This window comes from Cibotium barometz, chromosome 27 (genome assembly GCF_041138505.1).
Source record: "Cibotium barometz isolate CiBa-2024 chromosome 27, ASM4113850v1, whole genome shotgun sequence".
Lineage (NCBI taxonomy): Eukaryota > Viridiplantae > Streptophyta > Polypodiopsida > Cyatheales > Cibotiaceae > Cibotium > Cibotium barometz.
The window spans coordinates 35,014,436-35,035,201 of NC_141072.1; the positions used below are offsets into that span (position 1 = coordinate 35,014,436).

At 41.3% G+C, this 20,766-nt stretch overlaps 1 pseudogene; it reads right to left on the reverse strand.

Annotated features, from left to right (window-relative positions):
* Nucleotides 1-1,707: 1,707 nt before the first annotated feature.
* On the reverse strand, nt 1,708-20,505 carry LOC147623331 (uncharacterized; annotated as a pseudogene).
* Between the last annotated feature and the right edge of the window lie 261 nt (nt 20,506-20,766).

Here is a 20,766-nt window from a genome sequence, read left to right on the forward strand (position 1 = left end):
ACGGGCTCACGGTTGCGTATGTCGAAGAAGATATGGATGGACTGGAAAAAGGAATTATTGGATCTCATTGGTTGACTAGCTGGTCTTCAATGGAGAGTCCAGATGACATTTTTGTAAAATAATGAGCCAGATATTTTGGAGGATTATGATCAGTAATATTATGGTTTCATTAAAAGATTGCTTTAAAGAGAGCCAAATCTATTAATGGCAATTTCATATTGGGTGTGTAAGTGGTGTATCTCAATTATATTTACATGAGTGCCGGCTCAGGGGCATGGGAACTCTTTTCCCTGGTTAGTACGCGGGACAAAACATAGCCAAATTTTTCTATAAAGGGATCCCACCAATACAGTGGTTGGGCGGTTGGCTAACCCATGGGCCGATTGGGGTAAGGCTCTGGAGACTGGTGGATTCTTGCGATACAGATAGTTATGATTAAGTTACGTTAGTTGGATTAAGTCCTTGGAAGACCCTTGTTCTGTGGGAAAGAATCAGCGGTTGTGCCTCGCTTAAGGGAAAAAAAACTGTGATTTCTATGAACCAAGTGCAAGTCCCTTCCTTGATCTGGCGCCATGTGACGTGTTGGTTTGGTCGGATTAGAAAAGATAGTTAGGGCCTTGACTCGTTAGATTAATTCTTCCATTAGATAATTTTTATGGTGGAATCTCCCGTGTTTTCTGGGCGAGGGAAGCTTTTTCGGGCTTGTTTTTGGAGGAACCGCCGGACTAGTCTCTTGTCCGGACATCCATGGGCGAGGAAAAGAGTGGACAGGGCCTTGCTTGAGCTTGAGGAGGACAGGGTAGGAGATGTAGAAGTGATAGATAAGACATAAACCTGCAAAAAAACTTAGAGGAGAAGTTTATTGTATTCAAAAGATAAAACTACGCAAAGAAACGACAAAAAGCGAGATATTTTTATAGTATAGCAGCATTTTTTCAGTACTATATATGCTCCTAAGTAGAGATTTTTCATTGCAAAAAGCAATGCCGAGAAGCGAGAAAACGTTACGGAGAAACAAAAAATCATTGCTCAGCATCCTTAAAACCCTCAATATTTTCCTTTCGAAAATGCTGATGTCATCACTATAACAAAAAGAGGGGTTAGCGACGGTTATAGCAGCGTAGCTTTTATATATAAAAGGATTTGGAAAAGTATCGGGGTATAAGCGTCGCTATAAGTGTTGCTATTTTTTTGACGCTATATCCTACGTTGTATCCCACATTATAACCCGCTATATCCCACGCTATTTTCATCGCTCAGCAGCGCTGTCAAAAAAATTTAGCGTCGCTATTTTTGTTGCTCAGCGGTGCTATTAAAAACATCAGTGTCGCTATCTTCGCTTGTCACATCAACGTTGATTAAAAGAACCAGTGTCGCTATTTCCACTGCTCAGTGTCACTGATAAAAAACGTGAACGTCGCTATTTCCATCGCTTCAGTGGTGCTCTAAATTTTTTTGGGGGGGAAGATTAGGGCTAATGGCCCAATCTGTTCCAAAACAAATTTAATTCAATATATTGAAAATAGTTCTAATTTATACAAATAGACATATCAACATATTAAAATACCAAAAGAAAAAGAGGAACTTGCGAAATCTTAATTGTATTAAATCCCAACGCCATTAAAGGCGAGTTACATCCAAAATGCCATAATAGGTGAGTTACATTGAGTATGAAGTTACAAAATATTAAACACAATGGGTTGGTCTCTACTCATTCTCCTCCTCCTCCTCCTCATCATCATCCTCCTCGTCTGCCTCGCCTATTGCCTCTTTATCATCTTCCTGTATCACACAAGATCAAGTTATGTTAAAACACAAACTACGTAAATTTCTCAAAGTTGATAAAACCAGAATAATATAAACTTACAGCCACAGGCATACCTTCATAGTTCAATGTGACACCCTGTTGTCGCGGTCATTCAAACGTGGTAGAGATCCCATTGCGATAAGCAAAGTCGTACTCCTCACACGAGACGAAGAATGGCCCACCACATTTTCCTATGTTAAACATACATTTAAAAAAGAACAATTACATAAGATTTAATTCTTTCGAAACCATAGTTTTTAATACAAAATGTTAAGATTTCAAATACTTACAAATTGAGCGAGGAAATATGACCTTCCATCTGATCCAAGATGAAAAGCCCCTCTTTTATGCATGCACACTCGGCCTGCTGCTTCTCTTTGTGGCTTGAATAGATTGGGATTTTCCCGGTATGTCTTTTTGGCCTTCTTCCAATCCTTTCTTGACTCTCCTCGACGCTTGATGCCACTGTGACGCAAAGTTGGGGTTTTGACTTCGGTCACTTCTTAGAATCAAAACACACTTGTATGAAACCTCACAGCCTCCTCACCTCCCTTTCTCTCCCTAGGTTAAGATAAAGATATACACATCAAAGGTGAGATCATAATTCATGGAAGGAAAGATGAAAGGCAGAGAAGCAAGAATTTCTACCCGTCTAGCAGCTCCAAACAAGAGGGCAATTCTTTGTTGGAAGAAAATCTTCCGACTCAGGATTATGTGAACGGAAACATACGGGGAATGTTGGTAAGGTTCATCCGTTCGAATTGGGTGATTTGGACGGAACATATTAAAGCAAAAGAATATAGCAATCACTTACAAGAGGATAAGACACATGGGGTTTTCCTTTTGATAAGAGATTAGGAGGAATTAATCATGTTAAGAAGAAATAATGGCCAAAAGTCTATAAAAATAGAGATACATAGAGAATTGCAGTTTTAAATCCATAAAGACTGTGCAAAAGAGGATTACATAGATATGTAGAGCTTGAAGAGAGCTTCGCGCCTATATAAAAACTTTCAAAAACGGGCAACCAAGCAAGAAGTTATGTGAGCATTTTACTACAAGACTATAAAACTGCCAAAACTTGCCTTAAAAAATAGCAAGTTTGGGAGAAATTCTGATCATCAATGAAGTAAGGGATTAAGAAATTAGTTACATGAATGGAACGAGCATATAAAGAGCTTCCTAGCCATATGATCAATTTTAGAAAACCATACCCGAGTGATGAGTGATTTTATCGGTTGACATTTGGGTATTGGACCACAAAAACTGCACTTCCCTCTCTTTGCACGAAACCTCAATTTTCACATAGCCTCTTGCCTTTCATCTCCTTCATGATTCAAGCTAGAGGGTAAGGGTTAACATTGCTTAACAGATAATCGTAAAGATTTACCTATGGTCCCCAAAGTCTTTCCGCATGCTCATTACCGCTAAAACCATTGGTACCTCCAAAGGAGGGCGGCAATAAGGCAAGGGCTACCTTGAGAAGTCACAGGCCCACCAAGATAATAACTCCTTATCCCACTTATCATGAATCATCAAAGAGGTCCAAAATTGGGTTAAGCATGAGGAGCTAATGCTAAATGAGATATTCACATGTAAAGAGAGTGTCTGAATAAGGGTTTGAAATATAAGAGAGTGGCAATGACACAAAATGCTCAATTGAGGAGGCTTCATTCATTGATTTGAAAGGGAGAGGAGGGCTCCTTTTCTAGGTGGAGAATCACCCTCTCTTCCATTGTTACAAATTACAACATAAAAATCTTCAACCCTTCAGTGACATAAGGGTAGATGTCACCATCAATTGTCGTCTTAGGCTAAGTCTTCTATTGATTATTAAATTAAAGACTTTTTGACTTTGAAAGTGTGATGAGATAATAGCCAAGTCTAAGTGGCATGTAGGTGGATATCCCACTTACACATGGCGGAATTCTCCTCTTCCATGTAGGCATTTTAGAAGAATCTTTCCCAATTATGCACCTACACACACTCCTCCACATGCCTTCCACACTCCCCAACTTGTAGCCTTATGGTATACCATATTAATAATACAATAAAAATCCATGTGAGCATGAAGGCCCACTTTTATTTTCCACATCACTAGCCTATCTATCATACCAAAGTATTTATCAAGCATACTTGTGGCATTTACAATGTGTGTACCTAAATCAAGTAAAACCATTATATTTGAAGATAGAATGTTGTTATCAAGGTAGCTGCCAAGCCGCCGCATCACCACGCCGTTATTCCATTGTGGCCGCCGCAATATTCTTGGACAAGCTTCCACCTTATTACCATTGAGAAACCATCAAAATATGCACAAAATTGAAAATGAAAGATATCAATTTTTCATGTCACATCTTTTACTCCCTCAGCAAATCCTCCATGCTTGTCTTGGAGGTGTGCTGGCCATGGTGCTCGAGGGTAGAATATCTTTAGCTGGTACTCATTCGCACGTCCGGGAACCTCCTGGCCATTTGCATCCTCTAGAAGATAGGTGTTTTTTTTGAACTTTTTCTTTATCCTGAAGGGGCCTTCCCAACGTCGAAGAAGCTTCTTATCTCTAGCCATTTCTCCACACGACCATCATACCTCATGACTAAGCTTCCTTGCTTGAGTTCTGGCTTCTTCTTCTTCTTCGTGAGAGTCTTTCTCCACACGACCATCATACCTCATGACTAAGCTTCCTTGCTTGAGTTCTGGCTTCTTCTTCTTCTTCGTGAGAGTGTCATGTCTTGCCTTGCGCCGTTGTTGTGCAGCCTCCAAATTTTGAAGTGCCTGAAGTTGCCTCTCATCCAAGGTCTCCAGTTGTACTAGTAGGCGTTGGGCATGTGTTTCTTCTTCATTATTCAAGCGTGCAAAAGATGTGCGAAGGCTTGTGATTTCCAATTCTATTGGCAAAATAGCCTCCATTCCATAAACTAACTGAAGAGGTGTGAAACCAAGAGAGAGTTTATGAGTTGTCCTATAATAGGCCCATAGGACCTCTGGCAAATGCACATCCCACTTTCTCTTCATAGTATCCACTAGCTTAGACAAAGATCCACAAAGCAGTCCATTAGTTTTTTCTACTAAACCATTACATTGGGGATAATAGGGAGTTGACATAGCATGCTTTATTTTTAATTTCTGCACCAAAGCTTCAATCAAGTCATTCCTGAAAGACCTCCCCCCATCCGTAAGGATTTCTAATGGACACCCAAATCAGGCACATATGTATTCCCTGAGAAAGGATGCCACAACCACTACTTTATTATTGACCATGGCCTTTGCTTCTGCCCACCTTGTTGCATAATCTGTGACCACCAATATATAATACTTCCCATGTGAGGAACGAGGAAGTGGGCCCACAAAATCTAATCCCCACCTTTCAAATGGACCCTATTCTAGGATAGGGTTTAAGGGTCCAGGAACCAATTGCTTATGCCCATATGCCTGGCATACTTCACAGCTTCTGCACCACTCATAGACATCTTTCCTGAGTCGAGGCCAATAATACCCTGTGTTAAGGATCCTCTGAGTTGTGCTGGCTGAGGCAAAGTGACTTGAACATTCATGACATAATTTCATAATCCTTTTGGATTCTTCCAAGCTCACTACCCTCCTAAGAATCTTATCCTTACCTTGCTTGTAAAGAACATCCCCTAGAATTGTGTAAAGATGAGCTTTCCTTGTAAGCCTTTGTTTCTGTTGAGAACTCAATCTAAGAGGGAAGTATCCTGTATCTAAATAGTGTTGAACATCTTGGAGCTCATGCCAACCTGTATCCATTAATGCAAGAGTAGCTACTTTGAAAGAAGCGAAGGTTTTAGTAGCCAATTCATTAGCCTTTTGATTATCCTTCCTGTTAACATGCACAAATTTACAAAACTCAAAAGCTTCTTTTAACTCCATTGCCCTTTTATACAATTCTTGGAGATTAGGACTCCTTTCCTTATATTCTCCTTGTAGAGCGATTCTCTCTATCGTGCAATATAGTTCTCATAGAGTACTACCGATCAACAAATGTGTTAAGAAACACAGTGTCTCGACTTGATTAGTGCATGAAGGCTTATCCCATGAGGGAGAGTTCACATACACAAATCACCACTTGATTCAACAATTCAACACCTCAATCAATCTCTCAATCCCTTAAATCCACTACACTAATCAAGAGAACAAGCAATGCATAGCAATCTCTTAATCCCATTCAAACATTGATTCAATCTTAGCTTTCCCTAATACCAGCAAACCCATAAGCGTGCATCTACTAATCCACAAGCTTAAGCAAGCATAGAATGTAACATTCACAAACCCACAAGCTCATAGAGAGAGTCTATCCATGAATAACTCATTGCCAATGAAGTGGGCAAGAGCTTGCATCAATGGAGACTACACCCACACTCACTACAAGCATGCAACATACACAAGAGAAAGAAAGAAGCATTCAACTAATCATAGATTAATCTACTTCAATGATGCTAAAATAGATTAAGAGAATGAAGTGGAGCTATAGTCATTGGAGCTTGAAGCTCATTAGAGTACAATAGAGAGAGAGTTAGAGAGCTGCCATAGCTTGAGAGCTCAAGAGCTTCACTCAATAGCTTATGAGAATGGCAAAAACGTCCACTTTCTTTAGCTAACATCTCTTTTGTAGAGATGTCACTAACCCTAACCCTAGGCCTCTTTCACACATGGGCGGACAACCCCATAAGTGAGCCTTGCTTAATACACTTAGAACTCTCATTTAGAACCCACATTGGCCTAAAACGATTTACATTGCACTTCGGTACAAAAATATGGAAAAATTATGTGCGTCTTTATGTTCCCATGGCTACAATCCTGCTCTCTCGCATTAATTGCTTTCGGCCTCCTTCCATAATCCATGTTCCCGTGAGTGTTCTCGCGGAACATTCCCCCCTTCCTAAATCGCGCACGTCCTCGGGCGCGGTAGAAGCAAAAGCTGCAAAAAACAATGGAAGATAAGTAAAGTCTTTTATTGAAAAAAAACTAGCAATGACAATCTCACACGTGAGCATGCAAGTGAAAGGCCGATTAGAGTTTTAAAGAGTGCTAAAAGAAGTGAGTAAAGACTAGTCAAAGTGGTAGATAGTGCTATGCAAAGGCAAGTGTGCTTGAACACCACAGGTTATATCCGCAGTCTCAATGTCCTACAAGTGTGTAAGTTATTCCTAAGTGGCAACCCTACTCCTAAATATGAGCAATGGTGATTGGACCTTTCTTTCTTCTTCCTTCTTCTTCTCTTTTTTTTTTGTGTGTGTGTGTGTGTGTGTTTGTGTGTGTAAAAGATGATAAAGACGAAGGTTCCATCCCAATGAGACCCAAGCAATGGCCAAGAGACCTCCGCCCAGAGAATCTAAAGGCCGCTAAGTATCTCAAGGGCGATAGACCCTTTTCTTTCTTTTTGACATAAGGAGTACCCCATGAAGATAAGGGCATCGGTCTCGAGGGCCCATAATGTACCCCAGAGTCCTACCAGCATCTATCAAGGCGATAGAGTCCTTAAAGGTCTTCTTCTTAATCTTTTAGACGTCAGTATTCACCCCATGAAAACCAAGGCATCGGCCCCAAGGTGCTAAAACAACCCAAGGTCCTACCAAGCATTCCACATGGCCGTAGACACGTCATGTCTCAAGTCACTTCTATATATTTTTTAGGGCATGATTTTCGTAATTTTTTTAATTAATCAAAGCACCTACTAGCCCATACCCAAGAGGTAGCTACCACTAAGGATAACTAATATACTTCTAGAGCTTAAGAACTTGGCATACTCCGTTGGCATATATCCTACACCGTCTTCAAATAGAAATGCCTTCTATGAAGTCCTCTAAGAATCTAGAAATCACTCACCACATGGTAACAACTAATTTAAAACTTAAACTAGCCAATTGTGTGTGAACATGCAAACAATATATGCAAAAGTGAAAAGCACATAAAGAACAAAAGATTATGATTTGAATACACCTGTTGTAGTGCTCATTGATGTAGCGCGTTTGTCTTGATGCATTGCTGATATGCAGATTGCTTCCCTTTGCTCTTTGTGGGCATTGCATGTCTCCCCCCTTCCTAATTTGTGTGCACGGTAGGTGGAGTGTTGGAGCGTGTTTGTATGCTCTTGTTTAGCTGAGATCTCTGCAAAATGTCTTATTAATAAACAAGAAAAGAAAAGAATAAAATTTGTTATTGGTGCCAATCACCGAATATAGCCGAGGGGAAAAACCCAGTGGGAGAAAAGTGCCCTGGCTTGTTGATCTTATTGTGGAGTTAATGAGCTTATCCTTGCAGTGGCGGTGGATCCGTGTCCACTTCTGCTGGAAAGATGGTATCAATCACTTCAAGATGCCAGGACAACCCCATACAAAAGCCGGCCTCTGGAGAAGGTGGTAGAGGAAGGAGTGCTTCCTCGCTAAAATATAGCATTGGTTTTATGGGAAGGTTAAGCAGACAATGCCGATTTTGGAATTGCGCAATATAGGTGCTCATAGTGATCCAAAATTGACATGTTGAGGCTGGGGGAAGAAGGGCTTGTAAGATAGGTGGTTGCAAGTCATTTATGCATGTATCCCTCCATTGTTGTGCTTGAACCTCCTCAAGTAATCTACGTTGATTTGGTCCTCGGTCTGGTACTCTCACATCAAGAAGGTTATGGCGTTGGGGTGTAATTCCCACAATTTGTTTCATTAAGCCCGTGCCATATCGCCGAAAGTAAGAGCGGCATAGCCAACAAATGTGTGAAGCTTCTCCTAATACGAGTCGTGCACACTCTTGATAATGTGGAAATGGGTGATGCTGTTGATAGAATAAAGTGACAAAGTGATGCCCATAGCAAATTTCACCTAAGGGAGCATAAAAGTACCTAGAATGAGTTTGAAAAGGAGGAGCACTATAATCCTCGCGATGTTCAGGTTGAGTACTATCAGGGTCAATGCATGGTGGACATGTATCTCGCCAAGTATCCATCAGGAGGTATCTGGGCGTAGAACAATGAAATTTAGAAACTTCAAACTTTATACACTCATATCCATCATGACAATCCCTATCAAAAACAATGTAGATAAGATCATGTCAAAAAGAACACAATTCTGTAATGGCAGAAGGAACCACATTAGTAAAAGTGAGACTATTCAAACACTGATCTACCAAAGAGCTTCAATTGTAGTGTTAATGCCTTACCTTTGGTTTTGGGTGTGTCCTTCTTAAGCAGTGGGAAGGTTAGCAATTGTCGAGGAATTTGAGCAAGATAAGAGGATTTAGGCAGTGAAGTGCTAGAATCTACGCTCAGAGGAGACTCATGTAAAGTTGGATTTTGTCTTAGGTACACAAGTTGATGGTGGAAGTATGTAACAAGGAGAAGTTGGGACAACTGGTGATTCAATACATGTTTGGAGAAGGTCAACACAAGTAGATGTGTAGGTGCTATTACAACCACCTATCCTATCTTGAAGAGGTTGTGTTGATTTCCTTTGCGCCCACTGATATGAAAAACCAAGAGTGGCTTTTGGAATCTTATTGATACGCTCTTTTGGCTCTAGCAAACCATGGCATTTGGGAAGCCAAAGTGCTGTTACACCCTCATAATAGCCTTGTTCTTTAAGAACATGCTTTGGGACCCAATGAGTAACAATCTCAAGATTAGGCTTGGAAAAGACATTCTTTTTAGGAGGTTTAGCAACTAGGCTAGATGGTACAAGCTTGTACGCATCTTTTGGTAGCCAAATTGATGATTCCTTCTTGCCTGGCCTTCTTTGAGCAGTGACTAGAGTAGTTGTAACATGCTAGCCCATGGCCCTCACTTGAAGACTCATCGATTATCCACATCATTTGTCTTGGATCTTGAAGAGCAGATGTTGAAAGTGGGTTGTGTAAGGTAGAACTACCACCCTTTTGACATGATAAAACTCGTGGAGGAGCAGATCCCAAGATGCAATCAGAATCAATTTGCAATTTATATTGTCTATTCTTCCAATCTAATGAACAATTGGTAGCACTTAACCACGATCGACCAAGAACAGCCTCTACCACTGCCTTGGACTTACTAGCCACATAAAAGGGAACTAACATCTGGTGATCCTGAATGGACATCATAATGACACATTTTCCCTCTATAGGTTTATCTTCACCTGAGAAGCTTCGTAAGTCAATAGGAATGTGCACAAGTGTTGGTTGTCCCAAGGCTACCCATGTGTCAAATGAGAGAACATTATAATCTGCACCAGAGTTAATTAAGGCAGAGACAAAGTAGGTAGTCTCATGAAGATGAAGACACACGTGAATATTGAAAGGTTCGACATATTGTTCATCAGTAGCCAACTGTAAGGTCAACACAAAAGCCTTGCGACGCTCCTTGGATTTTGCAACTCTAGCTTTAGCTTCTTCTTGAGCCTGACATTTAAGTAGGTCATGTGCTTCTTTCCGTGTGTGGGCAGCATGCATTTGTTGAAGCATGACTTCAGTTAATGGTTCATTGTATTTCTTGAGACGACTTCCATTAATGAAGTTAGGCATTTGCTCACCTTCTAGTGTCTCTAAACGCACTGCACCACTAGGAGTAATCTCATTAATCACAAACGGTCCTAAGCCACGTTTCTTGAGCTTTCGCTTATGCTTCTTAAGTGTGTACAAGAGCACAAGGTCCCCTTTTTTGAATCGGCCAGTTGTTACATTTCGATCATACCATTGCTTTTGTCTCCTCTTCTCGGCATACATCCACCACATTACCGCTAATAAGCGGGTCTCATCCAGATTTTCCAATTCATCAATGCGTTGAGAAAGCTCATGACCAGTCCAGTCCAATTTTTTAGCAACTCGTAGAGTAGGTACAAGAAATTCAATGGGATGAATTGCATCTAGCCCAAAAGCAAGCTCAAATGGGGTTGTGCCCATAGATGTTTTATAGGCTGTTCTATATGCCCAAAGAACTGAGTGCAACTTTTGCTCCCAATCATTCCTATGTCCCTCACCACTATTGAGTATTGCAGTTGAAGCTACTTTTCGCACTTCTAATGGGAGGGTAGCATTTCCCTGATCATCCTCACAAAATTTTCCAACTTTGTTGATAGGAACTGGCATAACATGCTTTGTCTCAGGGTGTATAGTACAATGACGGTGACCCTTTTGTAGCAATACCTGCTTTGACAAACATGTGGCAATATCACTCCACAACTCAGGTCAAAGCTTTATCAAATCAAGCAAAGGTAAGGTACAAGCCACTGGTGCTGACAAAATAGCTTGCACAATACCCATATCCATCTCCTTTGTTAACCGTCTATGCATGGAGGGTATCCTCAAGGTTTGAGAACAGTTCTCATATTCTCCCAAATAAGATGGTAAGGTTTTCATTGTATGCTTACTTCTAGGAGAAACAATTGTTTGAACTTCCTCCTGGATGCTTGGGTGTCTAAAGTTATTTTCTGTGCCCCTGGTAAAATCCACCTCAGAGAATGGAGGTGAAATAATAGAGGACATATTCTCATTAAATTTCTCATGAACTGCTGCCCACATCTCATTTGCCATGTCCTCGTTAGCATCAATAACTTCATCATTGCATGGGAAGGCAAGGCTAGGTGGTGGTAGAATGCCTTCTTTCAATGGGGTGGCAATTGGTGCAGACTTCTCGCTATGAGCTTGTGAGATCAGCTCACTTTTCATTTCCCAACTTGATGACACTTCTGGTATGGTTTCTAATGTTGTCTTAAGAGAGGTTGGGCCTCGAGGGATACGAGGAGGTGGGCCCTCAAGTATTGATTGAGCTTCCCTAATGAGTTGCTGATATACAGCTAGATTGATCTTCTCCTCACTCACGAGGGTTTGGGTATTCTTGAAGCTTCTTGGGTAGCTCAGATAAAGCTGCAATGCGACTTCTATGAGCATCAATGATGGCATCTAGAGTCTTGTTCACCTTATCCACAAAAACAGAATCCCCTGACGGTTGTACTAGCCTCATCTTGTTTAGCACTAGGCCCAGGTTGAGGTTGATGCTCCTCATGCACTTCTTGGGATGTAAAAGCTTGATCCTTCATGTTTTGTTTAGAGACTTCTTGAGAACTAGTGGATGCATTCTTAGTTTGCTTGTTACGGTTCTTTTTCCTCCTAGTGGTCCTTTTTCTATTGGAATGTTGGGTCTTGTCCACTAGATTTGCCTTTGCATCCCTAGTTCGAGGTGTCTCATCAGTCTGCAGTTCAGCATTTCATGTCTGTGATCTAGTCATGACTCTAAGTGGCATGACATCCTCATTCTCTGATGATGCCCCTACAAAGTTGAGTGAGACCTTTGGTTGAGAGGTACCTTCCTCGTGTGGTTTCAGCAAAACAATCCTTTGGAAAGTGTTCTACACAACACCCTAGACAATATCTTTCAATTGGTGAAAATTGTGGTACTGTTGTATTGGATCGAGCTACTTGCCTTGGGCGATGTGGACAATCACGAGCCCAATGGGGTTCTCCGCACTCATAACAGGGGCCCATTAGTTTGGCTTCTACTTTCCTTTGCTGCCATTGACCTGAGGGGCCTGGAGTCCTAGGTTGGTAGCCATCTACTAGCAACATCAAAGAATTTTGTTCCCTTGGTTGAGGCTCCACTGCTTGGCTTGGATATGCGGGACTTTCAAAGAGATTTTCCTTGGATGAATATGATGCATATTCCTCCTCCACATAGAATGGGTTTACCAAGTCTCTAAACATATTTGAATTGTCGTAGTCAACAAACCTCACAGGAGCAGTCCTAGGAGCAGGAGGTTGAGTTCCAAGTACAGGTCGTGCCTGCTCTTGTGCCATCGGTGGCTTACATTCAAAATTAGTATACTGTTGATGCATTTGTAGAGCCACTGAACCCCTTTGCTGCTCACGTTCTTGTCTCATTCTTACAATGCGAGTACATTCCTGTGTGGTGTGGGTATAATTCCAAGCACAGGCCTGGCACCACTTCTTTGTGGGTTGGTTTGTGACTAGAGGAGAAAAGGTATTACATTCTTCAGTTTTATGGTTACCGCCACATGCTCCACAAAGATGAGGACCTCTAGGTAGTACACCCCTCATTCGCTACTGTTGTTGTTGTGGCTGCATGGGTGGGTGATAGGTTCGTCCCAATCTCCTTAGTACTAGGTTAGCTATCTGGTCTAGATTTACTGGTGCGCTAGACCTTGAACTTTGATCATCGCCCCACTGATCTCTAGGTTGCACCACCTCAGGGCCAATACCATCTTGGAATTTGAAGTTATCTGTGAAATCCATAGCATCATGGCAACACTCATTGAAATTTATATGCTTCTTTGCATAGAGATGTGTGTGCAGTGTTGAATTTCTAAGTCCTTTTAAGAAGAGAGAAATTAATCGACTCTGGGGGTGGGCTTCTCATCTTCTGGGCAATGATTCATGTACTGCTTCATCCTATTTACACAGTCTCTAACACTCTCAGTCTTGCCTTGCTTGAAAGAGTAGATGGTTCCTACTGTGTCATGCTGAATCCCCATCAAGGAAAAAGCAGCAATGAATCTCTCTTACAAAACTCGTAAAGAAGATTTGTCTGAAGCCTCTAGTGCCTGAAACCAAGCAAGGGCCTTTTCCTCAAGAGTGAGCCCAAATCCTTCAATATGCGTATACTTGTTAGTCACTTGCTCAGCTCAAACTGCTTGCCCAAATGCTGCTACATGGTCATATGGATCTCTGGACCCTTCGTACTTCTTTACCAGTTTCTGAAGAGTTGATGGTCTTACTTGTCTTGAATACTCATCATAGGGCCTACGGCCTCTCACTCTCAGTGGGAACTGTTCCTCTCTTTGGTAAGATGGTCCACATGCATCCCAAATTGGTGTGGGTTCCCTATTACTTGCCTCACCAACCCCCTCCAAAGATCTTGTTACCCGCATTTCAGGAGGTGCATTTATGGGAGGCCGAGTTGGCTCCCCTACCCTCCGATTGTCATAGTGAGAGAAACGTTGTTGTGGTGTGATATGTGGTCGCACTTTTGGTGTAGGATAATATCTTAGTGCTAGAGTTGGGCTACTTGCAGTGGTCCACTTTGATGTTGAGGGTCCCTCTCTAGTGAATTCTCGTAAAGGGAGGAGCAACAGTTTCTCCAAGAAAGGCTGTCTTTCCTGGTTTAGCTGTATTAGTTGAGAACACTTCCATGAATAATGGTTGTCCTCTCCATGTGAGCTCACAAATTTCCTTCCAATCTAAGGTTCGGTATTCATTGGCCCATTTATCAATGATTCGCCGTTCTTGTATCCTGCAAGCTTCTCGACTACCACCACAAGTGCTAGAGGAAGATCTAGCTCTGGCGATCTTGTGGCATAATATCCTTCTAAAGAGTCCTTATAGACCTCTTGAAGTGGGTCATCCTGAAAGACCTTTGTCATTGGAATTCAAACTCCCATTGGTTCTCAGTCCCCTGATCCATTTTGCTCTTGCCTTTCCTGTCCTTTTCCAAATTTAGATCTACAAAAAGTAAATCATCTATGGATGGCTTTAAGGACTGGGCATTGGGGATGGTCCAGGCATGTCCGGCTCAATGAGCCAATCATCTTTAGACTCCCTTGCTCTGGAAGGCTCACTTTTAGAGAGCTCCCCTAATTTGTCTACATTCTCTGGATGATAGGTGACTTCATAGCGAACACCATCTCCACCCATGTACATGTTACCTTGGTCATTGACTAGAGGTGCTGTATCAAGCTCTGAGAAAAAGTCTGCGATCTTAACGAGATACCGTTGTTGTGGATCCCTAAAGATCTCAGCTCCTTGAGCATTCATGTAGACATATTGGAGTCTCACATTGAGTGGTAACCCCATGGTGTTGGCTTCAAATGGATTAAAAGATCTTGTGGGTGTCGTATTTGGGGCTAAGGGATGACTATTTGACGGCCCTAGATTGTCCATAGACAATGAGCTAGTTGTCCTGGAAAGAGTATCAGATTGGGATTCGAAAAAGGTTTCAGCAATATCTGCCGAATTTCCTACCGATTGGGTCCCACTTTCCTACGTAGGTACTCTAGAAGGTGCCCTAGGCCCTATGGCAGTGTCTATATGATGTCCCGACCGCAAGTGCATAAGGTTTTTTTTTTTAAATCCAAAAATTTTCAAGTTGGCTCAAACTTTGCCAGAACCCATTTTGAACCCCCTCGAACACATTAGGCCAAAAAAATAGCGTATTTTTTCGGATCGAAAATCGCCTAAAATTTACCAGCTTCCCATACTAACTCACTATGGGAAAATGGTTCCGGGACGAAAATTTTGACGATGGGTGTTTTCTAACTCCTCTCGAAAAGTTTGATAACCTCCCAAATTTTTGCGGCAGAAAATGAAAAAAAAATTCAGACTTTTTTTTTGGCACCCCCTTATCCGATGCAGCGGTGGCGGTCTTTACGGTGCAGTGTGTGGGTCCTCCTCGCGGTGCGCTGTTCAAGCACAACCGCCTTCTTTTATTACTTTTTTTTTGAAATGCGTGTGCATTGAACTCAATGCGTGTGAACTCAATGCAATGCGTGTGAACTCAATGCGTGTGCAGCTGTCAGATTTACAGCGAATTCAATACATGTGCAGGGAACTCAATGCATGTGTAGCTCTGAAATTTGCAGCAAATTCGAAATGTTCAATCTTCATGTGTGTGTATAGATTTCAGTTTCTCTACATGTGCAAGTTTAACAGAGAACGAAAATGCAGGTTTAACAGAGAACTAAAATGCACAAAATTAAAGATGCAGAAAACTAAACTAAGCTAAGAACAGAAATAAAACGAACATGCAGAAAATTGAAACTGTAAAAATTATCCTCAAACAGAATGACAAAAATGCAAAAATAGGCCTCTTTCTTTCGCACAAAAATTGAAATTTGCAGGTTTAGTGCCTACCTCCAATCCTTCCCGTGTGTTGAATCCTTGTCCTGACCTCAAGTGAGAAGTGTAGCTCACCAATCGCACTCAAATTGCAAGACAAATAAAGAGAATTTAACAACAGATTAGTCTTAAATAAATACCATTGAAATTAGTCCCAAAGCCTGCTCTCCTATCCACCCAACAGTTTTGCAACCGATTGGAGCTTAACAAGGAGTGGTAGTGTGTGTATGGTGCTCAACTAATGTAGGCACTTGCTCCCCAGCAGCGGCGCCATTGTAGAGCGGTTCTCTCTATCGTGCAATATAGTGCTCATAGAGTACTATTGATCAACAAATGTGTTATCCCATTCAAACATTGATTAAATCTTAGCTTTCCCCTAATACCAGCAAACCCATAAGCGTGCATCTACTAATCCACAAGCTTAAGCAAGCATAGAATGTAACATTCACAAACCCACAAGCTCATAGAGAGAGTCTATCCATGAATAACTCATTGTTGCCAATGAAGTGGGCAAGAGCTTGCATCAATGGAGACTACACACACACTCACTATAAGCATGCAGCATACACAAGAGAAAGAAAGAAGCATTCAACTAATCATAGATTAATCTACTTCAATGATGCTAAAATAGATTAAGAGAATGAAGTGGAGCTATACTCATTGGAGCTTGATGCTCATTAGAGTACAATAGAGAGAGAGTTAGAGAGCTGCCATAGCTTGAGAGCTGAAGAGCTTCACCCAATAGCTTATGAGAATGGCAAAAACGTCCACATTCTTTAGCTAATATCTCTTTTGTAGAGATGTCACTAACCCTAACCCTAGGCCTCTTTCACGCATGGGCGGACAACCCCGTAAGTGAGCCTTGCTTAATACACTTAGAACTCTCATTTAAAACCCACATTGGCCTAAAACGATTTACATTGCACTTCGGCACAAAAATATGGAAAAATTATATGCGTCTTTATGTTCCCATGGCTACAATCCCACTCTCTCGCATTAATTGCTTCTGGCCTCCTTCCATAATCCGTGTTCCCGTGAGTGTTCCCGCGGAACACTCCTTTCATTTGTCGGATGACCAATTGTGAATCCCCTTTAACCTCTACCTCTTTAATTTCATCTTTTATTCTAATCCCCAAATTAATGCATTGTACTCAGCCACATTATTTGATATAGCCTTTGGAAATTCCCTGCCCTTGGCCCATACCTCTTTTCCTTCTGGATCAAATAAAACTACCCCCCCAGCTCCACATTGCCTGGAAGGGCTAAAGGCTCCATTAAAATGCATAGTGAAAGTAGTTGGTTGTGTCTCCAAATCTTCATATACTTCTTCCTTTGCTCCTGTTCCTTCTTCCTCTTCCTTCCTGGTAAGCAAATCTGCAAGAGAGGCCCTAGTGGTGTTTTCTGTAATAAAAGTGAAAGAGAATTCTTGAAGCTCACAAATCCACTTTGCAAACTTCCCTTCTGCAGGATTGGGTTTGCAGACCAAGAATTGTAAAGAAGGTTGAGATGTGAGGAAGAAAAAAGGGCGAGGTAACAAGCTCGAGGTAACAAGTATGACCTGAACTTCTTTACTGCTGCAAAAACAAGAGACAAACCACCTTTCTCCATTTCACCATATCTCTCCTTAGCATCAGTGAGTTGTCGGCTTGCATAATACACTAGTTGCATACGCCCTTGCTCTCCCTTTTGCAAGAATATAGCACCACTGAATGTGATGAGACACTTGGGTTCACATAAAATTCCTCCCCCCACCTAGGAGGCTGCACAATCGGACTTTGACTCATGCATTCCTTGAGCAAACAAAAAGATTGAATTTGATCAGGCCCCCATTGGAAAGAAACATTCTTCTTTGTTAACAGATTTATAGGATACATCTTCTCAAAGAACATGCATTAGGGCCAAAAACGATTAGAAAAGGGCTGTTTGTTAATCTAAGGATTAAGAAATTGTCCAATTGTGAATTGACACGTATACAAAAGTATGGCATTCTTGTCTCCTCTAAATGTCTTCTTAACGGTTCTATTTTAGTGGCGAACGGCTAAAACGGCTTAATTTAGACGTTTACGATGGCTAACATTAAAGTTTGGGTCCAAAATAGTGACATCTTGTTCCATTTTATGTTTCAAAAAATCAAGCAGGAAGATACGAAATCTTCTCTTTTCAGGCTCTGAAAACAACGCTATTAATGACAAATCACCAAATTATTTCAAACGTCTACTTTCCACCTTCCCTCCATTTTGGTATGGCTCATTCCATTTTCCACCTTCCCTCCATTTTGGCATATGGCTTATTCTCCTTTCTTTGCATTTTCAAAAGACTCACTATTTTTCTCTCTCTTCTGTGAGCTTCTATGGCATCCTCACGTCGTCCTTCTCATAATATAACTTCTTGTGATTTTCATAACACCAGAGATCTGGAGTTTTGAGCTCTTGAGGTGTTGGAAAGGAAGACTTTGCAGTGGATTCCTCAACTGGTGGTAAGTTGGTCTCTTCTCTGAGATCTTTAGGTGTTGGCGAGGGAGATTTGGCAGTGGGGTCTGGTTTTGGAGAAGGTTCTTTGGAGGTTGGCAGTCTTCTTGGGGAACATGAAAAAGAAATTGAATGGAGAGCCAACATTTGCCCTCTTACTTTCTTTGTTGGATGAACGACGCTTCTGAATTTTAAATTTCACTGGTGAGTGAAACGGAAGACCTTTAGTAGCACTCTTCTCTTTGACAGGGGTCTTCTCTTTGCTTGGGGTTTTCTCTTTGACAGGAGTCTTCTCTTGAGCTGGTGAAGAGCTCTTCTCTTTGGCAGGAGGGCTAGGGGTCTTCTCTTTGATAGGAGTCTTCTCTTGAGCTGGTGAAGAGCTCTTCTCTTTGGCAGGAGGGCTAGGGGTCTTCTCTTTAGCAGGAGGGCTAGGGGTCTTCTCTTTAGCGGGAGGGCTAGGGCTCTTCTCTGTAGCCTGAGGGCTCTTTCCTTTAGAATGGGTCTTCTCTTTAGAATGGCTCTATCTCCCCTTGGAAGATCTGCTCTTAGTAGGGCTCTTCTTTCTTTTCTTCTTCTCTTTGGCAGAGGTCTTTTTCTTTTTGGATGAGCCATCCTTGACATGGCTTTCCTTCTCCTCCTTTTTTCTTTTCTTTGAAGTTGTACCCTTGGCTCCTTTATTAGGTGGAAAGGGGGAATCAGGATCAACTGGATTGATAGATCTGTCCAAAACCATAGACACTGCCTTCTCCCTTACCTAGCTTACCCAAGAATCTGTATATTCATGCAACTAAGGCAAAAGAAAATAAGAAAATTTCTTAATATGGCAGTCACTAAATGTATTGACCAAATCAATCAATGCTATTATAACATGAACTTACAGTAACTGTTTGTCATTCTAAATCTTGACTCAAGATATCTCCAAGCATTAGCAAGCACCATCCATCCACAAGATGTTGAGTCTTTCTGCAAAGGAACTTCCTGATTGTAGTACTTAAAATCTTCAAGTTTGTAGTCTTCATAGGTGGAACCTAGAAAACTCAAGATAAGTTTGGCAGCACTGCAAGCATAAAATATTGAGGGTCAACCATACAATTGAAAACATACAAAATATTGCTCTAGAACATAAACCATGGTAAAGTTTATTCTTACATTTTACTTCTCCCATGAATGGATGCTAAAGAATTCATAAAGATAACATCTCTATCCAATAGATTGAAGATAATAAGACTCCAATGGCCTCTGTGATAAGATGAATACTGCAATTAGTTGTGAATATTGTAATGATGGACAAAAGATAATTGAGTGTGAGTCTTACACTTCAACATAACGGTATACAATGTAATTGCATGTCAGCATATCAAAGTTTTTGAGAAAACTTGTAAGATCCCCTTGCCTATTGAAAAGGCACTGTGTAACAAGGGGATCAAGAATGGTCACTTGCATAGCCATTGAGTCAGGAAGATCCCTCATAAGACATCTGGAGACATAAACAAAACATATCAACAAAATATGGAATCTGAGAAATTCATCAAGAAAGCAAAAGGAAATCCACACAAACCTCAGACAGATGAAGAGGACTGTGTCAGATATCTCAATATTGTGATTCACAAGCATACTTGTGTCTTCAAGGGAAATGTCACAATAAACCTCATCCTCTCCATGCATGGAGATATCTACTATCATTTGACCTGTTACATTCTGATAAAGCTCTGAATTGGATGCATGAAGAATTTCAGCTTGCTGAGAAAGAATGGCATCCTCTGTAATCTTCTCCTGCTCTCTCTCTTTCTCCACTTCTTCTTTAATATCCTGAGCTTTTCTTGTACTATAAGTATGAGAAATATCTTCAATAACAACTGATTGTTTGGGTTGTCTTGCTGGAGGAATATTAAGAATTTCAAAAGCCCTCATATCTTGACTTGGAATGGGTTCCAAAGCTTTGTCAAACTTGTATCTAAGTCTGGACACAAGCACAAAATCTTTGCTCATAAGAGTGATCCTATGAGCAAATGCAGCAGCAATGTATCCATCATTCATAAAGTCGATTAAAAAATCTTCAGCAGCCTCTTGAAGACACATAAGGGCCTGTGACTCCCATCAGACTTTATCAAGATTTGTGTATCTCATTTTGCCAACTAACCTTTCTGATATGTCCCTGACAACCCGAATAAATGGCAGTCGAGGGATGAGAAGGCTTGTAGATTTCTGTGCCGCTCTGAGCTCTCTTAATGACTTCACCTGATAGTTTAATCTCTTTCTTGCTGTTGCCCTAGCATGAGGCTATGGAGGAGGCTTTTCTTGTTTTTCATCGCTAACTGGCTTTTTGGAAGATCCTGGTTTGTCTTCAGCTTTTTCAGTCTCTAAAGGGGGGTAGACTCTCCTTGCAGTCTGTTTTGTCCTCACCATTGAAGTTAAAGAAAAAAAAGAGACCCGATGGAGGTGATTTGTGTGTTGAGATAAAGAAAACTCACAGTGGCCCGAACGAAGCGATGAGGCGCATCCAAATTTGTTGGATAAGCACTATCGCTTGATTCGGGCAATGACAAAAAGAGATGGAACTAAGCAATTGAAGGCTTCCAGAAGTATTGGAAATAGGCAATCACTTGGTTCTAGCTTGATTTGGAATGGCCAAGTGATAGGGCAAAAATCCCAAACGAAGCGACCGGG